Source organism: Oncorhynchus nerka, linkage group LG18 (assembly GCF_034236695.1).
Source record: "Oncorhynchus nerka isolate Pitt River linkage group LG18, Oner_Uvic_2.0, whole genome shotgun sequence".
In the NCBI taxonomy this organism is placed as follows: domain Eukaryota; kingdom Metazoa; phylum Chordata; class Actinopteri; order Salmoniformes; family Salmonidae; genus Oncorhynchus; species Oncorhynchus nerka.
Window position 1 is genome coordinate 84,544,395 of NC_088413.1, and position 13,697 is coordinate 84,558,091.

The 13,697-nt window shown below is 43.9% G+C and overlaps 1 long non-coding RNA gene across 1 annotated transcript; it reads left to right on the forward strand.

The window, feature by feature from the left end:
• The first annotated feature begins 1,015 nt into the window (after window positions 1-1,015).
• Window positions 1,016-13,094, forward strand: LOC135561593 (uncharacterized). The gene is made up of 2 exons (XR_010459589.1): window positions 1,016-1,195; window positions 12,380-13,094. It is a non-coding gene; the product is annotated as an uncharacterized LOC135561593 (long non-coding RNA).
• The last annotated feature ends 603 nt before the right edge of the window (window positions 13,095-13,697 follow it).

Consider the following 13,697-nt stretch of genomic DNA (forward strand, 5'->3'; position numbering starts at 1 on the left):
AACCATATACCCTATATAAATGTAACCAAATACCCTATATAAATGTAACCATAGACCCTATATACATGGAACCATATACCCTATATACCATATACCCTATATAAATGGAACCATATACCCTATATAAATGTAACCATATACCCTATATACCATATACCCTATATAAATGTAACCATAGACCCTATATACCATATACCCTATATAAATGTAACCATATACCCTATATACCATATACCCTATATACATGGAACCATATACCCTATATAAATGTAACCATATACCCTATATAAATGTAACCATATACCCTATATACCATATACCCTATATACATGGAACCATATACCCTATATAAATGGAACCATAGACCCTATATAAATGTAACCATATACCCTATATACCATATACCCTATATACATGGAACCATATACCCTATATAAATGGAACCATAGACCCTATATAAATGTAACCATATACCCTATATACCATATACCCTATATAAATGTAACCATAGACCCTATATACATGGAACCATATACCCTATATACCATATACCCTATATAAATGTAACCATAGACCCTATATACCATATACCCTATATAAATGTAGCCATATACCCTATATAAATGTAACCAAATACCCTATATACCATATGCCCTATATAAATGGAACCATTTACCCTATATACATGTAACCAAATACCCTATATACCATATACCCTATATAAATTGAACCAAATGCCCTATATAAATGTAACCATATACCCTATATACTGCACTACTCTTGGACCCTGGAAAAGGGAACTATTTGGGACGTAGCCCTTGTATTTTATTAGCTGGTTCCAGTCTGTCACAAACAGACATCTCTCCTCCCAGCCATCAGGAGCACCTGCTGCTCTCACATCCCCTGCAAGTCCCTCAGTGTGTGTGTGTGTGTGTGTGTGTGTGTGTGTGTGTGTGTGTGTGTGTGTGTGTGTGTGTGTGTGTGAGAGTGTTTGCGTGTGTGAGTGTTTGTAAAGGTGTGTGTAAAAGGTTCTACACTAGGACCCAGTGTTTTTCTTGTGGGGAAGCCGGCTCAAGACTGAGTCATTGTCTGAGAGGGGACAGTCATCAGAACAGGATAACATGATGGTTGACTAGTGGAGAAATGCTGCACTCAACTATGGAACCCAGGAAAGTTCTTCCTTTCTTGCCATCCGGTGAGTTGACCAGCCACTGGATGGCAAGAGAGAGAGAGAGAGAGAGAGAGAGAGAGAGAGAGAGAGAGAGAGATCCTCTGGGTTCCCTTACACCTGCTATAGGGTTGAGAGGGGAAGGGAACGTGGAGACGTTTATGTTTTTGTGTGTAGCCGATCTTTCAGAATCAGACAGTTGCTGTTGTGTGTTGGGTAGAGAGATACACTACAGAGATATTATGTGTTTCATCATTCAGGCTTGGTGTGGCATTCAGTATTTCTCTTCCAGAATGCAGATGTTAGAGTGTGTGTGTGTGAGCAGAGAACTGGGAGCGGAGCTGGGATTTGTGTTTCTGTCTTGTATGAATCCGACTAGTGCTGTAAGAGTGAAAGAGAGAGAGAAGCGAGAGAGAGATAGAGAGAGCACAACCTTGCCATTGAGAAGGGTAGACACAGGAAATCCTGTCTCCCTGTAGAGGAAAGGCTGTGCAACCACAGCACCACAGCAGAACCTGAGACAGAGCTGCATTTCCTGACAAAATGTGAAAAATATATAACAATTAGAGAGTGACATTTCCCCAAATTTGAAACCCTTATTCAAGGTTTCAAAGACCCCTCTGATGAGAGTAAGCTACCTGTCCTGTTGGGGGAGGACGCAGAGAGCTGTGGGTTGGCAGACCACTACATTGAAGACCTCTCTGATGAGGATAGGCTACCCGTCCTGTTGGGGGAGGACGCAGAGAGCTGTGGGTTGGCAGCCCACTACATTGAAGACCTCTCTGATGAGGATAGGCTACCTGTCCTGTTGGGGGAGGACGAAGAGAGACCTCTCTGATGAGGATACCCGTCCTGTTGGGGGAGGACGCAGAGAGACCTCTCTGATGAGGATACCCGTCCTGTTGGGGGAGGACGCAGAGAGCTGTGGGTTGGCAGCCCACTACATTGAAGACCTCTCTGATGAGAGTAGGCTACCCGTCCTGTTGGGGGAGGACGCAGAGAGCTGTGGGTTGGCAGCGCACTACATTGCTGCCTGCCATAAGATGAGGGACAGTGTCTGACAGACCAACCTGCACATGTCCTCTACTCTATGCTTATTGCTATTGTTGAATGGATGGTTATTTTGACCCTTGGTTATTGTTGTTACTGTTGTCCCGTTGACAATTTTGATTCTTATTATCTTAATATTGTAAATATCCAAAGTAAGCTTCGGCAATATGTACATTGTTACGTCATGCCAATAAATCAAATTGATTTGAATTTAATTGAATTGAGAGAGAGAGAGAGAGAGAGAGAGAGAGAGAGAGAGAGAGAAACATTTCAAGCAGACAACTTAAGAAAATTAACAACAATGACAAATGGTTTGATGAAGAATGCAAAAACCTAAGAAAGAAATTGAGAAACCGTTCCAACCAAAAACCTAGAGACCCAGAAAACCTGAGCCTACACCTTCACTATGGTGAATCATTAAAACAACATAGAAATACACTATAGAAAAAGAAGGAACAGCACATCAGAAACCAGCTCAATGTAATTGAAGAATCCATAGAATCTAACCACTTCTGGGAAAATTGGAAAACACTAAACAAACAACAACGCAAAGAGTTATCTATCCAAAATGGAGATGTATGGATAAACCACTTCTCCAATCTTATTGGCCCTGTAACAAAGAACATGAAGAATTATCTATCCAAAATGGAGATGTATGGATAAACCACTTCTCCAATCTTATTGGCCCTGTAACAAAGAACATGAAGAGTTATCTATCCAAAATGGAGATGTATGGATAAACCACTTCTCCAATCGTATTGGCCCTGTAACAAAGAACATGAAGAGTTATCTATCCAAAATGGAGATGTATGGGTAAACCACTTCTCCAATCTTATTGGCCCTGTAACAAAGAACATGAAGAATTATCTATCCAAAATGGAGATGTATGGATAAACCACTTCTCCAATCTTATTGGCCCTGTAACAAAGAACATGAAGAGTTATCTATCCAAAATGGAGATGTATGGATAAACCACTTCTCCAATCTTATTGGCCCTGTAACAAAGAACATGAAGAATTATCTATCCAAAATGGAGATGTATGGATAAACCACTTCTCCAATCTTATTGGCCCTGTAACAAAGAACATGAAGAATTATCTATCCAAAATGGAGATGTATGGATAAACCACTTCTCCAATCTTATTGGCCCTGTAACAAAGAACATGAAGAGTTATCTATCCAAAATGGAGATGTATGGATAAACCACTTCTCCAATCTTATTGGCCCTGTAACAAAGAACATGAAGAATTATCTATCCAAAATGGAGATGTATGGATAAACCACTTCTCCAATCTTATTGGCCCTGTAACAAAGAACATGAAGAATTATCTATCCAAAATGGAGATGTATGGATAAACCACTTCTCCAATCTTATTGGCCCTGTAACAAAGAACATGAAGAATTATCTATCCAAAATGGAGATGTATGGATAAACCACTTCTCCAATCTTATTGGCCCTGTAACAAAGAACATGAAGAGTTATCTATCCAAAATGGAGATGTATGGATAAACCACTTCTCCAATCGTATTGGCCCTGTAACAAAGAACATGAAGAGTTATCTATCCAAAATGGAGATGTATGGGTAAACCACTTCTCCAATCTTATTGGCCCTGTAACAAAGAACATGAAGAATTATCTATCCAAAATGGAGATGTATGGATAAACCACTTCTCCAATCTTATTGGCCCTGTAACAAAGAACATGAAGAGTTATCTATCCAAAATGGAGATGTATGGATAAACCACTTCTCCAATCTTATTGGCCCTGTAACAAAGAACATGAAGAATTATCTATCCAAAATGGAGATGTATGGATAAACCACTTCTCCAATCTTATTGGCCCTGTAACAAAGAACATGAAGAATTATCTATCCAAAATGGAGATGTATGGATAAACCACTTCTCCAATCTTATTGGCCCTGTAACAAAGAACATGAAGAGTTATCTATCCAAAATGGAGATGTATGGATAAACCACTTCTCCAATCTTATTGGCCCTGTAACAAAGAACATGAAGAGTTATCTATCCAAAATGGAGATGTATGGATAAACCACTTCTCCAATCTTATTGGCCCTGTAACAAAGAACATGAAGAATTATCTATCCAAAATGGAGATGTATGGATAAACCACTTCTCCAATCTTATTGGCCCTGTAACAAAGAACATGAAGAATTATCTATCCAAAATGGAGATGTATGGGTAAACCACTTCTCCAATCTTATTGGCCCTGTAACAAAGAACATGAAGAATTATCTATCCAAAATGGAGATGTATGGATAAACCACTTCTCCAATCTTATTGGCCCTGTAACAAAGAACATGAAGAATTATCTATCCAAAATGGAGATGTATGGATAAACCACTTCTCCAATCTTATTGGCCCTGTAACAAAGAACATGAAGAGTTATCTATCCAAAATGGAGATGTATGGATAAACCACTTCTCCAATCTTATTGGCCCTGTAACAAAGAACATGAAGAGTTATCTATCCAAAATGGAGATGTATGGATAAACCACTTCTCCAATCTTATTGGCCCTGTAACAAAGAACATGAAGAGTTATCTATCCAAAATGGAGATGTATGGATAAACCACTTCTCCAATCTTATTGGCCCTGTAACAAAGAACATGAAGAATTATCTATCCAAAATGGAGATGTATGGATAAACCACTTCTCCAATCTTATTGGCCCTGTAACAAAGAACATGAAGAGTTATCTATCCAAAACAGAGATGTCTGGGTAAACCACTTCTCCAATCTTATTGGCCCTGTAACAAAGAACAAACAGCAATAACATAAACATTATTAAATACAAATCATATAATCAACTATTAAAGACGACCAGAACCCACTGGATTCCAGAACCCACTGGACTCTCCAATTACGTTGAATGAGCTACAGGACAAAATACAAACCCTCCAACCCAAAAAGGCCTGTGGTGTCGAAGGTATCCTCAATGAAATGCTAAAATATACAGACCACACATTCCATTTGGCTACACTTAAACTCTTTAACATCATCATTAACAGCAGACTTGTGCTCAGTGAAAACAATGTACTGAGCAAATGTCAAATTGGCTTTTTATAATGAATTATGCATCTTGTTAATTTATTTATTGTCCTATCATGGTGGAAGAATGTTTTAAAATAAATATACATATACATTTACATATTTACATAAATATACATTTAATTTATTTATTGTCCTATCATCGGGAACTAAATGACTATATATCTAATGTATTTATTTATGATCCTATATTAACAGAACGGTCCACAACCCTATACTCTAGACACCCACCTGAATGACCCAGATACTAAGGAGAAGTCCCTAACTGTTTTATGGGCCTGCTGTAAGTGGTCTATATGCAGCCAAATGATGGTCCAAGAGCAGCACTGCCCCCTCAAGATTCTGAGCCTGCTTGGCAGGGTTGGTCCTGCAAAGCCAAAGCCCCCTAAAGGGAGAGCATACTACACAAGGACATTCTCAAAGCTGCTAATGAGAACCTTGATGACCTTGTACCTAGCCGGTGGGGATTCCGGTGGGGATTCCACTAGCTGCAGTAACCCATGGGGAGGGGGTCACGCTCGGACATTCAGAGAGGTGGTATATTATTGTGGCCCAAAATCAAACGTCTGACTGCATGGAGATGCTTGGGAATATGGTCACTACGGGGGACTGTGTTGTGGGGGTTTCAGGGAATATGGTCACTACGGGGGACTGTGTTGTGGGTGTTTCAGGGAATATGGTCAATACTGGGGACTGTGTTTCAGGGAATATGGTCAATACTGGGGACTGTGTTTCAGGGAATATGGTCAATACTGGGGACTGTGTTGTGGGTGTTTCAGGGAATATGGTCACTACAGGGGGACTGTGTTGTGGGTGTTTCAGGGAATATGGTCACTACGGGGGACTGTGTTGTGGGGGTTTCAGGGAATATGGTCAATACGGGGGACTGTGTTGTGGGTGTTTCAGGGAATATGGTCACTACGGGGGACTGTGTTGTGGGGGTTTCAGGGAATATGGTCACTAAGGGGGACTGTGTTGTGGGGGTTTCAGGGAATATGGTCAATACGGGGGACTGTGTTTCAGGGAATATGGTCACTACTGGGGACTGTGTTTCAGGGAATATGGTCAATACTGGGGACTGTGTTTCAGGGAATATGGTCAATACTGGGGACTGTGTTTCAGGGAATATGGTCAATACTGGGGACTGTGTTGTGGGTGTTTCAGGGAATATGGTCACTACAGGGGGACTGTGTTGTGGGTGTTTCAGGGAATATGGTCACTACGGGGGACTGTGTTGTGGGGGTTTCAGGGAATATGGTCAATACGGGGGACTGTGTTGTGGGTGTTTCAGGGAATATGGTCAATACTGGGGACTGTGTTTCAGGGAATATGGTCAATACTGGGGACTGTGTTTCAGGGAATATGGTCAATACTGGGGACTGTGTTGTGGGTGTTTCAGGGAATATGGTCACTAAGGGGGACTGTGTTGTGGGTGTTTCAGGGGATATGGTCAATATTGGGGGACTGTGTTGTGGGTGTTTCAGGGAATATGGTCACTACGGGGGACTGTGTTGTGGGGGTTTCAGGGAATATGGTCAATACGGGGGACTGTGTTGTGGGTGTTTCAGGGAATATGGTCAATACTGGGGACTGTGTTGTGGGTGTTTCAGGGAATATGGTCACTACGGGGGACTGTGTTGTGGGGGTTTCAGGGAATATGGTCAATACGGGGGACTGTGTTGTGGGTGTTTCAGGGAATATGGTCAATACTGGGGACTGTGTTTCAGGGAATATGGTCAATACTGGGGACTGTGTTTCAGGGAATATGGTCAATACTGGGGACTGTGTTGTGGGTGTTTCAGGGAATATGGTCACTAAGGGGGACTGTGTTGTGGGTGTTTCAGGGATATGGTCAATATTGGGGGACTGTGTTGTGGGTGTTTCAGGGAATATGGTCACTACGGGGACTGTGTTGTGGGGTTTCAGGGAATATGGTCAATACGGGGGACTGTGTTGTGGGTGTTTCAGGGAATATGGTCAATACTGGGGACTGTGTTGTGGGGGTTTCAGGGAATATGGTCAATACGGGGGACTGTGTTGTGGGTGTTTCAGGGAATATGGTCAATACTGGGGGCTGTGTTGTGGGGGTTTCAGGGAATATGGTCAATACGGGGGACTGTGTTGTGGGTGTTTCAGGGAATATGGTCACTAAGGGGGACTGTGTTGTGGGTGTTTCAGGGAATATGGTCAATACTGGGGACTGTGTTTCAGGGAATATGGTCAATACTGGGGACTGTGTTTCAGGGAATATGGTCAATACGGGGGACTGTGTTGTGGGGGTTTCAGGGAATATGGTCAATACTGGGGACTGTGTTGTGGGTGTTTCAGGGAATATGGTCAATACTGGGGACTGTGTTGTGGGTGTTTCAGGGAATATGGTCAATACTGGGGACTGTGTTGTGGGGGTTTCAGGGAATATGGTCAATACTGGGGACTGTGTTGTGGGTGTTTCAGGGAATATGGTCACTACGGGGGACTGTGTTGTGGGGGTTTCAGGGAATATGGTCAATACGGGGACTGTGTTGTGGGTGTTTCAGGGAATATGGTCAATACTGGGGACTGTGTTTCAGGGAATATGGTCAATACTGGGGACTGTGTTTCAGGGAATATGGTCAATACTGGGGACTGTGTTGTGGGTGTTTCAGGGAATATGGTCACTAAGGGGGACTGTGTTGTGGGTGTTTCAGGGGATATGGTCAATATTGGGGGACTGTGTTGTGGGTGTTTCAGGGAATATGGTCACTACGGGGACTGTGTTGTGGGGGTTTCAGGGAATATGGTCAATACGGGGACTGTGTTGTGGGTGTTTCAGGGAATATGGTCAATACTGGGGACTGTGTTGTGGGGGTTTCAGGGAATATGGTCAATACGGGGGACTGTGTTGTGGGTGTTTCAGGGAATATGGTCAATACTGGGGCTGTGTTGTGGGGGTTTCAGGGAATATGGTCAATACGGGGGACTGTGTTGTGTGTGTTTCAGGGAATATGGTCACTAAGGGGGACTGTGTTGTGGGTGTTTCAGGGAATATGGTCAATACTGGGGACTGTGTTTCAGGGAATATGGTCAATACTGGGGACTGTGTTTCAGGGAATATGGTCAATACGGGGGACTGTGTTGTGGGGGTTTCAGGGAATATGGTCAATACTGGGGACTGTGTTGTGGGGGTTTCAGGGAATATGGTCAATACGGGGGACTGTGTTCTGGGTGTTTCAGGGAATATGGTCACTAAGGGGGACTGTGTTGTGGGGGTTTCAGGGAATATGGTCAATACTGGGGACTGTGTTGTGGGGGTTTCAGGGAATATGGTCAATACTGGGGACTGTGTTGTGGGGGTTTCAGGGAATATGGTCAATACTGGGGACTGTGTTGTGGGGGTTTCAGGGAATATGGTCAATACTGGGGACTGTGTTGTGGGTGTTTCAGGGAATATGGTCCATACGGGGGACTGTGTTGTGGGTGTTTCAGGGAATATGGTCACTACGGGGGGACTGTGTTGTGGGGGTTTCAGGGAATATGGTCAATACTGGGGACTGTGTTTCAGGGAATATGGTCAATACTGGGGACTGTGTTTCAGGAAATATGGTCAATATGGGGGACTGTGTTGTGGGTGTTTCAGGGAATATGGTCAATACAGGGGACTGTGTTGTGGGGGTTTCAGGGAATATGGTCAATACGGGGGACTGTGTTGTGGGTGTTTCAGGGAATATGGTCAATACTGGGGACTGTGTTGTGGGGGTTTCAGGGAATATGGTCAATACTGGGGACTGTGTTTCAGGGAATATGGTCAATACAGGGGACTGTGTTGTGGGGGTTTCAGGGAATATGGTCACTAAGGGGGACTGTGTTGTGGGTGTTTCAGGGAATATGGTCAATACGGGGGACTGTGTTGTGGGTGTTTCAGGGAATATGGTCACTACGGGGGGACTGTGTTGTGGGGGTTTCAGGGAATATGGTCAATACTGGGGACTGTGTTTCAGGGAATATGGTCAATACTGGGGACTGTGTTTCAGGGAATATGGTCAATACTGGGGACTGTGTTGTGGGTGTTTCAGGGAATATGGTCAATACTGGGGACTGTGTTGTGGGGGTTTCAGGGAATATGGTCAATACTGGGGACTGTGTTTCAGGGAATATGGTCAATACAGGGGACTGTGTTTCAGGGAATATGGTCAATACGGGGGACTGTGTTGTGGGTGTTTCAGGGAATATGGTCAATACGGGGGACTGTGTTCTGGGTGTTTCAGGGAATATGGTCAGTAAGGGGGACTGTGTTGTGGGGGTTTCAGGGAATATGGTCAATACTGGGGACTGTGTTGTGGGGGTTTCAGGGAATATGGTCAATACGGGGACTGTGTTCTGGGTGTTTCAGGGAATATGGTCACTAAGGGGGACTGTGTTGTGGGGGTTTCAGGGAATATGGTCAATACTGGGGACTGTGTTGTGGGGGTTTCAGGGAATATGGTCAATACTGGGGACTGTGTTGTGGGGTTTCAGGGAATATGGTCAATACTGGGAACTGTGTTGTGGGGGTTTCAGGGAATATGGTCAATACTGGGGACTGTGTTGTGGGTGTTTCAGGGAATATGGTCACTAAGGGGGACTGTGTTGTGGGTGTTTCAGGGAATATGGTCACTACGGGGGACTGTGTTGTGGGGGTTTCAGGGAATATGGTCAATACTGGGGACTGTGTTGTGGGTGTTTCAGGAATATGGTCAATACAGGGACTGTGTTGTGGGTGTTTCAGGGAATATGGTCAATACAGGGGACTGTGTTGTGGGTGTTTCAGGGAATATGGTCAATACGGGGGACTGTGTTGTGGGGGTTTCAGGGAATATGGTCACTAAGGGGGACTGTGTTGTGGGGGTTTCAGGGAATATGGTCAATACTGGGGACTGTGTTGTGGGGGTTTCAGGGAATATGGTCAATACTGGGGACTGTGTTGTGGGGGTTTCAGGGAATATGGTCAATACTGGGGACTGTGTTGTGGGGGTTTCAGGGAATATGGTCAATACTGGGGACTGTGTTGTGGGTGTTTCAGGGAATATGGTCACTAAGGCGGACTGTGTTGTGGGTGTTTCAGGGAATATGGTCACTACGGGGGACTGTGTTGTGGGGGTTTCAGGGAATATGGTCAATACTGGGGACTGTGTTGTGGGTGTTTCAGGGAATATGGTCAATACAGGGACTGTGTTGTGGGTGTTTCAGGGAATATGGTCAATACAGGGGACTGTGTTGTGGGTGTTTCAGGGAATATGGTCAATACGGGGGACTGTGTTGTGGGGGTTTCAGGGAATATGGTCAATACTGGGGACTGTGTTGTGGGTGTTTCAGGGAATATGGTCAATACGGGGACTGTGTTGTGGGGGTTTCAGGGAATATGGTCACTACGGGGGACTGTGTTGTGGGGGTTTCAGGGAATATGGTCCATACGGGGGACTGTGTTGTGGGTGTTTCAGGGAATATGGTCACTAAGGGGGACTGTGTTGTGGGTGTTTCAGGGAATATGGTCAATACTGGGGACTGTGTTGTGGGTGTTTCAGGGAATATGGTCACTACGGGGGACTGTGTTGTGGGGGTTTCAGGGAATATGGTCCATACGGGGGACTGTGTTGTGGGGGTTTCAGGGAATATGGTCACTAAGGGGGACTGTGTTGTGGGTGTTTCAGGGAATATGGTCACTACGGGGGACTGTGTTGTGGGTGTTTCAGGGAAAAGGTGTACATTTGACCTCCATCATCTAGGACGTGACAATGGTTCATAAAATCTCTCCATTTCTGCCCATTTTTTCTGCACGGTCTTGCAGGCCGTCTCATACAGCTGCAACTGTATATGCATTCGTAAATCTTGACCTTTCTTGAGTTGGGCTCTGGGATGTTGCAACTGTTGAAAATGTGAGCCTATGGTTGTGGGGGGAAAGGGTTGAGTGTGTATGAGTGTGTATCCCACAGCTGTTGAGAATGTGAGCCTATGGTTGTGTGGGGGAAAGGGTTGAGTGTGTGGGTGTATGTGTTGCAAAGGAGTAAAAGATATGAGGGACAATCGAGGATGATTCACAATAATTGTTTGCTAATGTAATGATTGCTTGCCATAATGTAATTTTGGTAATGGCGAGACTGGTGAGAGGTAAAATCCTTTGCATAAATTGCCTACACTACAACAAATATTAATAGCTAATTATGGAAAATAAGAACCACTATTATTTCAAATATATATATATATTTTTTGATGGCTATATATATTACAAATCGAGGTGAGGGCGATGGAAATGCATTTGGCGGTTGATCTCCTTCTGTTCTGTAAATGGCACTGGATGCTCTTTTCGAAGGATGGAACTCAGTCTTTTCAGGGCTCTGGGATACGGGGGGGCGGGGGCGGTCTGCTGGGCATTGGGATGACAACCCAACTCGGGATGAGGAGGGCTTTTAGCGGGTGGAATAGTGGGGACCAATTGGAGGTTTACTTAGTAGGAAAGCAAATATCATGGTACCGCTATACAGACACTCAATCATCATGTTACTTTTTAATGGTACCTTTACAAACATATTTTGATAAATACTGTAGAATTTAAAGTCTCATTATGGTAAGTGGTGAAATAAGTATAGCCAGTACATTTGTAATGGCTTAGCAAATAAGAGAAGACGATCAGTATTTACCTGGCTAAAAGAGAAGGAATATAATATCTATTGTTTACAGGAAACCCATTTAACAATTTTAGATGAAGTTTTGTGGAAAAAGGACCGGGGGGGAATATATTGCTCCAATGGGCAGAGACATTCGAAAAGGGGGATGGTTTTAATTAACAGTCATTTTGATCATAGTGGTGTGTGGTGTGGGGGCTGTGCTTTGGCAAAGTGGGTGGGGTTATATCCTTCCTGTTTGGCCCTGTCCGGGGGTGTCCTCGGATGGGGCCACAGTGTCTCCTGACCCCTCCTGTCTCAGCCTCCAGTATTTATGCTACAGTAGTTTATGTGTCGGGGGGCTGGGGTCAGTTTGTTATATCTGGAGTACTTCTCCTGTCCTATTCGGTGTCCTGTGTGAATTTAAGTGTGCGTTCTCTAATTCTCTCCTTCTCTCTTTCTTTCTCTCTCTCGGAGGACCTGAGCCCTAGGACCATGCCCCAGGACTACCTGACATGATGACTCCTTGCTGTCCCCAGTCCACCTGGCCATGCTGCTGCTCCAGTTTCAACTGACCTGAGCCCTAGGACCATGTCCCAGGACTACCTGACATGATGACTCCTTGCTGTCCCCAGTCCACCTGGCCATGCTGCTGCTCCAGTTTCAACTGACCTGAGCCCTAGGACCATGTCCCAGGACTACCTGACATGATGACTCCTTGCTGTCCCCAGTCCACCTGGCCATGCTGCTGCTCCAGTTTCAACTTCCAGCTGACTGTGCTGCTGCTCCAGTTTCAACTGTTCTGCCTTATTATTATTCGACCATGCTGGTCATTTATGAACATTTGAACATCTTGGCCATGTTCTGTTATAATCTCCACCCGGCACAGCCAGAAGAGGACTGGCCACCCCACATAGCCTGGTTCCTCTCTAGGTTTCTTCCTAGGTTTTGGCCTTTTCTAGGGAGTTTTTCCTAGCCACCGTGCTTCTACACCTGCATTGCTTGCTGTTTGGGGTTTTAGGCTGGGTTTCTGTACAGCACTTTGAGATATCAGCTGATGTACGAAGGGCTATATAAATAAATTTGATTTGGTTTGATTTGATCCAAATGTGCAAATTGTCCAAACAGATCCTCAAGGTAGATGGATTATTTTAAATATGTTATCGGACAATAAACAGATATGGCTTATTAACCTATACGGTCTGAATAATGATGATCCAAGCTTCTGTGAAAATATATATAAGAATTTATCAACTCTACAAGCAACAACTATACTCTATTATTATGGTGGGAGATTTTAATACGGTCTTAAATGCCTCTATGGACCGGAAAAGAAATCACACTACAAACTATCACCTTCGGGCACTTAAGTAAATCATCAATGTCATGGATATATGGGAATTAGTGGATATATGGAGACTTAAATACCCTGACCTAATGAGATACACATGCAGGAGGTTTAATACCCTGACCTAATGAGATATACATGGAGGAGGTTTAATACCCTGACCTAATGAGATATACATGGAGGAGGTTTAATATCCTGACCTAGTGAGATATATATGGAGGAGGTTTAATACCCTGACCTAATGAGATATACATGCAGGAGGTTTAATATCCTGACCTAGCGAGATATACATGGAGGAGGTTTAATACCCTGACCTAGCGAGATATACATGGAGGAGGTTTAATACCCTGACCTAATGAGATATACATGGAGGAGGTTTAATACCCTGACCTAATGAGATATACATGGAGGAGGTTTAATACCCTGACCTAATGAGATACACATGCA